Source organism: Podarcis liolepis (assembly GCF_965112155.1).
Source record: "Podarcis liolepis genome assembly, chromosome: 8".
Lineage (NCBI taxonomy): Eukaryota > Metazoa > Chordata > Lepidosauria > Squamata > Lacertidae > Podarcis > Podarcis liolepis.
In genome coordinates this window covers 79,582,864-79,593,449 of record NC_139560.1, presented here as the reverse complement: position 1 = coordinate 79,593,449, position 10,586 = coordinate 79,582,864, and positions in this window count along the sequence as shown.

The following is a 10,586-nucleotide window of genomic DNA, read 5'->3' as shown; positions in this document are numbered from 1 at the left end:
AGTTCCAAAGGTGCTTCCCTGCTTACAGAAAATTCTTCTTCCATTCTCATGCTACAGCAGAAGTTGCAGCAAATCACTGATTGAGTCTGGCTGCCTTGAGCAATTTTTTAGTGCCCCTCCCAAGGCCAGTGTGGTAGTGCCAGGTGGCATTGTGCCCTCTCTGCTCTTCAGATGATGGATGCAGTTTTCTTCCCCATTGTGGTGCTGTGCTGGGTGGAGAGGTTATTTAGCTTTACATTTCTCCTGGATTAAACCCAGAGCCTAGATGCCAAGGTTTCAGTGGTGGCCAAGAGTGTGTTTGTATGTTTAAAACTGGTTCCTAAAGATGTCTGATCAGACCATGGTAACACATGCCTTAGTTATAACATGTGTGCATTACTGTAACATGCTCTACATGGGGCTACCTTTGGAACAGTGTTTTAAACTCCCATTGTTTTAGGAGCATTTTGTGACATGGAATTTCATTAGGACAAGCAGTTTCTGAGCTCTGGGCGCAATACCGTGCCTAAGATTTCAGATTAAAACTGTAGAGTGGAAGGAAAGGGGGACCTTTTTCTGCCTCCTCACTTCTATCTACTCTCTGAAGACTGGAGAAGAATATTAGGGGGATGGGCAGGGGAAGGACTAGATCATGTGAAAAATGGACATAATATTTTGGCTGCAGTTCATTCATTTTCAGCTTTGTATTCTTGTTATTAAAAAAAAGCGCGCCTAGATATTCTGTTGTTGGGCCCATAACCTGGGTTTAAGGTGCCATTTAGCTCCTAGCTTTTATATCTCAGTTTCTAACACTGCCTTGGAGAAGTGTTTGGAAACTTCAGCAGGTCCAAGATGCTGTGGCCAGATTGCTGACCAGCTCCAGTCAAGCAGGGGCAAAAGAAACTCGACCAGCTACCAATCTGTTTTGGGGCACAATTGAAAGTGACTTACACAGCCCTATGCTTGGGTCCAGGGTATATGTAAGATAACATCTCCGTATATGAGCCTGCTTGAGCTTCTGGGGAGGCCTTTCTCTCAGTCCTGCCAACTTCACAGGCATGTTTGATGAGGACATGAGAGGCCTTCTCGGTGGCTGCTCCCATTTTGTGGAGCTCCTTTCTGTGGGAGCCTAGGCTAGCTTTCATTTTTCCAGCAGTCAAATACCGTATTGTTCGCTCTATAAGACGCACCAGATCACAAGATGCACCTAGTTTTTGGAGGAGGAAAACAAGAAGAAAAAAATACTCTGAATCTCAGAAGCCAGAACAGCAAGAGGGATTGCTGCGCAGTGGCTTCTGTGATAGCTGCGCAGCCTGCATTCGCATAAGACTCACACACATTCGCATAGGACGCACACACATTTCCCCTTACTTTTTAGGAGGGAAAAAGTGAGTCTTATAGAGCAAAAAAAATGATACTTTTGGTTTAGACATCCTTCTGGTCACTACCAGTCCCCTAACACCCTTTATAAAAACTGTTGACAGCAAAGCATCATCTTAAGAGGAATTCCTACTTCTCCTTCAAACACAAAGTAATGCTTCTTTGTGCACTCTACAGTGGTACCTCAGGTTGCATACTCCGCTAACCCAGAAATAGTGCTTCAGGTTAAGAACTTTGCTTCAGGATGAGAACAGAAATCGTGCTCCGGCAGCGCGGCGGCAGCAGGAGGCCCCATTAGCTAAAGTGGTGCTTCAGGTTAAGAACACTTTCAGGTTAAGTACAGACGTCCGGAACAAATTAAGTACTTAACCCAAGGTACCACTGTACATGCAAAGTATTCTTCAGAACTATTTTGCTTACTCATACAAATTCAGTTGGCTGAAACTAATATGATTAACTGACTTGAGAGTTCTTTAATTTGATGATAGTCTTACTTCCAATCCCATAGTTTCAGTGTGAGAACTAAACATTACCTTAAATTGTTTCTCTGAAATCAATGAGGATTGAAATGGTAGCAGGACCATGCCTTACAGGTAATGTGATATTTTACAGAACCTTGTGGGTTTTGTTTTCCCATATTTTGGCTGGATGCACTCCTTTGCCCTGAAATACAACAAGACTGCTAATTGACTTGCAGAATCGCAACCATTATGTTTTAAATGAGCCACACAAGCTTCTGTTCCAACTATTAACCAGCATTAGCATGATTATGGAAATAATTAGTAGATCTCTGAAGAAAATGTTGTTTTCTTTTGGCCTGAACGTGGCCTTGAAAGTTAATGAAGCTTTCCCTAGAAAGTAGCAAAAGTGTAGGCTGCAGTTTTAGTAAAACACAGAAATCCGAAATGTCATCGGAACGTTTGGTTTTTAGATCGCTTTATGTAATAGGAAACGTAATTTGTATTGCCTCAAAAATTACTTCTGTGTTAAGTTACACTTACCTGGTTTTTTGTATTCGGATTCTTGACTGCATGTAAATTGAAGGTGATTAGTTTAAAGTTCCCCTAAAAAAAAACATTTTGAATTTATAATAGGTAATGAGTCAAAGCATTCCTGGAAAAGAAGCTGCACAAAAACTTGTGCTGCATCCTCCTCATAGATTTTATTTGTATTTAGTCATTAGACCAATCACAAAAGTTTTCTCTATCATTTTAGCACAACAAATGGCAGTCCGTGGAAAACCCAAGTGCCATTTTGTCTGATTTAGTGGAAAACAGTGAAGCAAATTGAGTTGTGGACAAGGCCTAACTCAATTCCCGCCCTCCCCCCCCCCCCCCGGCGAACAGCTCAGTTTCAAACTGCAACACTCGGTTTCGCACATACATCCCTCCTCACAAGAGCTGCCTCTTTTCTCCATACCACTAATGACTCATCTTCCTTTTGTTGTGACCATTTCTTTTTCACTCAGAAAGTGGCAGGAAAAGGTCCAAAAGATGGCTGCTGAACAGTTCTGCGTAACAGGTGAAAGAAGTTGATCCTTTTCCTTATTTCTGTGGGTTTGACCAGTTCTGAGATCTGTTACAGATACGTTGGGCAAGAAGGCGAATAATTCTGGAGCTTCTACAGATGCTGTCCACTCTCCTTAAATAGAAGAATGGGTGTCAGGGAACTGCCATCGGAGCATCAGGTGGTGGAGGGACTCAGGGAGGAAGAAAGAGACTCAACAGCTGAAGCAGGGACCAGCAGGGGGAGGAGTGGGTCTCTGAGGGAATGCGAGCAGGAGGGAGGGCTCAGGGAAGCTTCCAGCGAGAACAGTGGGGAGGTATCTGAGTCTCCCATAGGGAGACCCACACCTCGCCGGAAACTGTCACGCCGTGAGTCCAGGAGACGCGTTTCCGTTAAGGAGCTACTTTGCTGGAAACGCTTCCGCAGACAGCCACTGTCGGACTCTACTAGTGACTAGAGCAGACATGTCTGAGGAGCTCCGTCACACACGGAGGTTTGTGGGGTCGCACAAACTCTGAGGGAGCACGTTTTTACGCACAAGCAGCTAATCAATCCCTAACAGCAGTCCGACAGTCTCTGTACGCTGCCTGTGCAAGAGAAAGCATCATGAGCGAACCAACCGGAACCGGAGGAGCGGGGGCTGGAGCTGGTCCAAGCTTGGAAGATAGATACCGAGCGTTGGAGGTCCAACTGGCGCTGCAGACGGCGAGGCTGGAGGAGAGAAGGGCTCAGGATGCAGACAAGAAGGGGAGAGCCACTCAATTCCCCAGAAAGGTACCAGGATTGGTGCAAAAATTTGGGGGGGACCCCAAGGATTACCATGCCTTTAGGACAGAGATGCAATATGCCATTAATGTGCAGTTCGATGAGTTCCCTGATGAGGAATCGCGAGTTGCTTTTGTAATTGGGCATCTTGAGAAAGGGGCGAGAGACTGGGTTCGACCCCTAATGGCAACGCACAATGACATACTAAAGGACACGAGGAAGTTCTTTCGTGCAATGGATATCATGTTTTCCAGCGATATTGAGGAAGGGGCGGTGCGCAGACAGCTAATGGCTTGTAAGCAGGGAAGTCGATCTGTCCGTGAGTACTGGACTGAGTTTACCATGCTGATTCACAGACTGAGTTGGGATTTATCGGCGGCACCCATTCAAATGCTATTTGAAGAAGGTCTTTCTTCGGCGGTGAAAGACGAGCTGTCACGGAGCCCCAGGGCGGAGTCTATGGATCAGCTGACCAAATCTGCGCTGACCATAGGAGCGCGGCAGGAGGCAAGAGCCTTGGAGAGGCGGGAAGGGAGAGGGGAACGTTGGAAGGAGTTCCGCATTCCAGACATTCCTGAGCCAGCTTTCCCGCCGGCAGAGCCGATGGAAATCGGAACAGCGCGCGCGCGCGCATTTTCAAAAACCAGCGAGGGGGCTAAGAAGGAGGGAAAGGGCCCCCGGAAATGCTATCTCTGCCAACAGCCAGGCCACTTTGCCAGAGTCTGCCCCCAGAGGAAGGAATGGCAAGGGATGGTGGGAGCTGTTGAGGGGGGAGAACAGGGGGGAACGGAGCAGGTAAAAGCCAACGCCTGGTTGCCACAATCGGGGCACTGCAGCCAGGCCAAAGAGCAGTGAAAGTGCCCGTGCCAGAAGCTCCTCGACCTGCTCTAGTGATTGAAGTGTCGCTAGAGCTGCAAAATGGGCACCCCCTAAAAATAAAGGCGCTATTGGACTCAGGCAGCTCCTGCAATTTTATGAGCAAGGAGTTTGCTGCTGAACACCAGATACAGACTATCCCTTTAAGCAACCCCCTGCAGGTGACCACGATTGATGGCAGGGAGTTGTTGGGAGGAGGAGTCAGCTTGCAGACTGTCCCAATGATAATGAGGGTGGCAAGGCACACAGAACTGATAGCGTTTAATGTGGCCACCCTGGGAGGCGCTCCCATTATTTTGGGAATGAGCTGGCTAGCTCTACATGATCCGCTGGTTGGCTGGCATCAAAGAGTGGTGTCCTTTGGTTCAGCACATTGCTTAGAACACTGCAAAGGGGAAAAGGGTTCAGCAGGGGCCCAAGCCACCCTAGCAGGGACTGAAGTAATGGAGAAGGTGAAGGTACCACCACAGTATGCAGATCTCAGCGACGTGTTCAGCGAGAAGGAAGCTGACCAACTACCACCTCATAGACCCTTTGATTGCCAGATCAATTTACTCCCTGGAGCACAGCTTCCCGTGGGCAAGTTGTATGCCATGTCAGACAGAGAAATGCAGGAGTTGCGAGGGTTTATTGACAAGAACCTGAAGAGAGGCTTCATCAGAGAGTCCAAAGCAGCAGGGGGTAGCCCAGTGTTCTTTGTGGACAAAAAAAACGCGGACAAGCCGAGACTTGTATGCGATTTTAGGAGGTTAAATGCAGTGACTGAACCGGTGGCTTTCCCTATGCCCAGAATTGATGATATTTTGACCAGGGTGAGGAAGGGAAAGATTTTTACAAAGCTGGATCTAAGGGGGGCGTACAACCTGATACGCATAAGGAAAGGGGATGAATGGAAAACCACCATGTTTACCCCTTTGGGGGCATTTGAATACCTCGTTATGCCATTTGGATTACAAGCAGGCTCAGCGTGTTTTCAATCTTTTATGAACCACGTACTGGGCCCTTTGCTCTACAAGAATTGCGTTGCTTTCCTAGATGATGTGTTGGTGTATTCAGAGAATGAGGAGCAACATGTGAGAGACGTCAGAGAAGTGTTGAGCAGACTGCAAGCCAACAGGCTGTGGGTCAAACTGGAGAAGTGTCGGTTCCATACCAAGGAGGTGGAATTCCTGGGGTACCGCCTGTCAGACAAGGGATTGGCCATGGATCCCGGCAAGGTACAGGCAGTGCTGGAATGGAAAACACCCAAAACCAAGAAGGATGTGCAGAGGTTCCTAGGGTTTGGAAACTTTTATCGTAAGTTCATCCGCAACTTCGCCCATCTGACGGCGCCCATCACTGACTGTCTCAGCAGTAAAAAGAAGTTTGTATGGACGGCGGAGGCGGAGCGAGCGTTTGAGGAGCTGAAAAGGGCCTTCGCCTCTGAAGAACAACTTCTGCATGTGGATTTACGAAAGAAGCTAAGGGTTGAAACAGACGCATCTGACAGAGCCATAGGGGCGGTGCTTCTTCTGCAGCCGGGGAAGGAGGAGTCAGAGTGGCGACCGTGTGCCTTCTTTTCGCGAAAGCTGAACAAATCCGAGAGGAACTACACGGTGTACGACCGAGAACTTCTTGCTATTCATGAGGCGTTCCGGAGATGGAGGCATCTGCTAGTTGGTGCACAACATAAGGTGCAAGTGTGCACGGACCATAAAAATCTAGAGTATTGGAGAACTGCGCGAGTGCTCAACCAAAGGCAGTTGAGATGGGCCCAGGAGTTCTCCAAATTTAACTTTGAGATTTGTTACGTGCCAGGCCCAGAGAATGTTAGGGCGGACGCTCTCTCACGCAAACCTGAATATTTGGAGGGGGAGGGAGCACCCGAAGAAACCCATATCATTCCAGAGGACCGCTGGGTGTGTGGGGCGACTTTGGTGGGGCAAAGGGAATTGGTAGAGGGTACGGTGCAGGATGCATACGCCCAGGACAAACTCAGGGATCTCAGGAGGGAGGAAGACAAATCCGGTGGTTTTGAGGAGAGAAACGGGGCATTGTATTATAAGGGAGCGTTATATATACCTGAAGGGGAATTGAGGGAGAAGGTACTCAAGCAGCTGCACGATAGCCCCACAGCAGGGCATTTTGGGCAACACAAGACCATGTGGCTGGTTACCAGGGAATTTTGGTGGCCCAAGGTCAGGGAAGATGTGCGGGAGTATGTGAGAGGGTGTGAACAATGCCAAAGAGCCAAGGGGGAGAGGCGGGCGCCGGCTGGTTTATTAGAACCACTGCCCACACCTGAAAGACCGTGGGAAGCAGTGGCAATAGATTTCATGACTGATCTGCCAAGGTCTAGAGGGAAAACAGCCATCATGGTTGTAGTAGACCTGTTAACTAAAATGGCCCACTTTATAGCCTGCTCACATGCGGTCACAGCAGAAGAAACAGCCAAATTGTTTGTAGAGAATGTGTTTCGGTTGCATGGCGCCCCCTTGAGGGTGGTTTCAGACCGAGGGAAACAATTTACTTCCAGGTTCTGGAGGAAGCTCATGAGCTTACTGCATGTAGAGGTTAATTTTTCAACGGCCCGTCATCCAGAAACCAACGGGCAGGCGGAAAGAGCAAATGGGGTTCTCCAACAATATTTGAGGTGTTATGTTAATGACAGAGAGAATGATTGGGTGGAGAAGCTGGCGTTGGCAGAATTTGCCTACAACAATGCAGAGAACGTGTCCACGGGGATGAGCCCCTTTTTGGCTAATCACGGGTGCCATCCCAGAGCCTTCCCAGGGGGGGAGGGGGAGAACTGGAGCGTTCCAGCTGCAGAACAGTTCGTTGAAGAAATGGAAGCGATCCATCGCCAGCTCCAACTCAACTTAAACAGGGCTAAGGAGGAATATAAGAGGCAGGCAGACAAAAACCGAAGGGAAGGTGAAAGCATCAGGGTGGGGGACCAGGTGTGGCTGTCAACCCAAGGGTTGCCGTTCAAAGGAGGTTGTAAGAAATTAAGACCCAAAAGGCTGGGTCCGTTTGAAGTCATGCAGCAGGTCAATCCAGTGGCTTTCAGGCTCCGGTTACCGAACCACATGAAGCTGCACCCAGTTTTTCACAGGTCGTTGCTGTCACCGTATAGAGGAGACAGTGAAGGGAGGGTCACTAGGGGACCAGCAATGGAGGAGAAAGAACACAGCTACCATGTAGCGGAGATCCTCGATTCCAGGTGGAAGGGAGATCAAGTAGAGTATTTGGTAATGTGGGAAGGGGAACCGGAGTCGGAAAACACCTGGGTTAGGGCAGAGGATGTCAATGACGAAGTTTTAATAGAGACTTTTCATCAGAGGTTCCCATGTAAACCTCAGCCTGTAGCGAGGTTCCGAAGGGAATACTTTGCCACCACCGACGAGGAAGAGGAGTTGGAGGGGTTCCCAGATTCTGAAGAGGAAGAGGATTCAGCGAGCCAGGACGACGATCGATGGAGGGAATTGTTCGAGACGTCGGAAGATGAGGAAGATTCGTTTCGGGGTTTTAGCCCTTCACCTCCCAGGGGAGAGGAAATGGGAGGGGGTGAGGGGGGCCCTGGAGGGGAGGTGGATGTCAGGGAACTGCCATCGGAGCATCAGGTGGTGGAGGGACTCAGGGAGGAAGAAAGAGACTCAACAGCTGAAGCAGGGACCAGCAGGGGGAGGAGTGGGTCTCTGAGGGAATGCGAGCAGGAGGGAGGGCTCAGGGAAGCTTCCAGCGAGAACAGTGGGGAGGTATCTGAGTCTCCCATAGGGAGACCCACACCTCGCCGGAAACTGTCACGCCGTGAGTCCAGGAGACGCGTTTCCGTTAAGGAGCTACTTTGCTGGAAACGCTTCCGCAGACAGCCACTGTCGGACTCTACTAGTGACTAGAGCAGACATGTCTGAGGAGCTCCGTCACACACGGAGGTTTGTGGGGTCGCACAAACTCTGAGGGAGCACGTTTTTACGCACAAGCAGCTAATCAATCCCTAACAATGGGTTTCTGGACACTTTAGTCAACATGATGCCCAATTTTTCAAAGCTTCCACTGTTGCTGGAGTTTGTAGCAAGCATGCATAGCACTTGATCTACTAATTCACTGAAGATTTCATAAACGGCCTGCTTGTTTGGGATTGGAAAAATAGGATGGGGCTTGTCAAGCATCTGCGGACCATAATTAGTAGTTAGTGGGCCACGTTCAGCTTGGTGGGTCATATATTCTGTAGACCTGGCTTGTAATGTTTCCTTGGGGCATAGGATTTATTGGGATTCAGCCAGCTGAATACTTCCACCTGCAGGGGGCGGGAAACCTAGCTATGGTTGAGCACATCCATTCATTCCCAAGAATTAATCTTTTAAAAGGAGAAGTTCATTATGGGCTCTGCCTAGAGACTTCTTCGCTTGTAATGAATGTGGAGCAACTCCATACATATTCAATGCCTTTCCTCTGCAGAACTGAGCTAATGTGTATGCAAAAAGTGAGCTCTGGAATGGTTTTCCCTTATATATTTTTCCGGTTATTATATGTGTGTACATAAAAACTAGATGAAAATAAGGTCCACATTAGTTCAGCATTTGGCTTCCAGCAGCAGTTAATTAGGTATGTCTGGGAGCTTATGCGCAGGTCAAAAATGCAACGAGCTTTGGAGGCTAATAGCTGTTGATAGTTCTATCCTTAATGAATCTGTCATATATATATATATATGAGAATGATGTTTAGGATAGCAGCCAGCACCACCCTTGGGATTTGTTGTTGCTGTTGTTGTTTAGCCGTTTAGTTGTGTCCGACTCTTCATGACCCTATGGACCAGAGCACACCAGGCACTCCTGTCTTCCACTGCCTCCCGCAGTTTGGTCAAACTCATGTTAGTAGCTTCGAGAACACTATCCAACCATCTCGTCCTCTGTCGTCCCCTTCTCCTTGTGCCCTCCATCTTTCCCAACATCAGGGTCTTTTCCAGGGAGTCTTCTCCTCTCATGAGGTGGCCAAAGTATTGGAGCCTCAGCTTCAGGATCTGTCCTTCCAGTGAGCACTCAGGGCTGATTTCCTTCAGAATGGAGAGGTTGGATCTTCTCCTCCAGCACCATAATTCAAAAGCATCAGTTGTTTGGCGATGAGCCTTCTTTATGGTCCAACTCTGGATAGGCATGTGTAAATTGTGTTTGGAGGAGACCAATCTTAGCTAGGCTGAAAGATGCATCTTCTCACAAAGTGACTGAGACCTCTCTATCGGAGCGAGATCTCTCTATCGGAATTTCTGAAGTTCATTGGTGCTGTGGTGTGTTTGTGTGTATAAAACGCTTGGCTATACTGTTAATAGTTACAGGGGTATGGGAATTGTGTATTATATATACATACACCAATCAAACATCAGATTTTTATAGCTCAATACTACTCTTGTTCAAGACTTCAGTACAGGGTTGGAAACTCCCATTGTTCTAGGTGCATTTTGTGACAGGGAATTTCATTAGCGCGAGCTGGTGCTGAGGGTGTGGAAGGAGAAATTCCTCCCCATGAGTCTTCCAGGAGATCTCTGCAGCATCAGGCAAATTGATAGGTGCCACCTCTCAGCTGGCCTTACAGAAAGGCAGAGTTTCCCTCTTGGCAGCCGCAGATTGGCTGCCTGTAGGCTTAGGAATAGAGCTGCCTTTTCCCTCCCTCCCTTCCCCATCAGTCTCACCCACTGAAAAGGGACAGGAAACAAAGATCATGGCAGTCCTCCTTGAAACTGCTGGAGGAATGGGTTTGTCTGCTCCTGAAGCAAATTCTGAAAATGACAGGGACGCTCTGCAAAGGAGGGGGCATCCTGAGAGGAGAGGAGGAAAAGTGGCAGAGAAATCCAATGAACGCTTGCAGAGAGAGATAAAGAGTACGCTATAGCCTGTTCATTTTTTTGCATTTCTCTTTCATCCTCAGCGCAGAAGGGGAGGCTCCAATAAGGGGCTGGGTAATGGGAGTTTAACCGGCTGCCAGCCTGCCTCTGGAGCGCCCTGAATTCAGCCAGCCCTGATTGGCCCATGCGCCTGCCTCTGTTCTCTTCTTGCTTTCTTCCTTCCCTCTCAAGAAGGGGGGGAGGGGTAATTAATTGCACA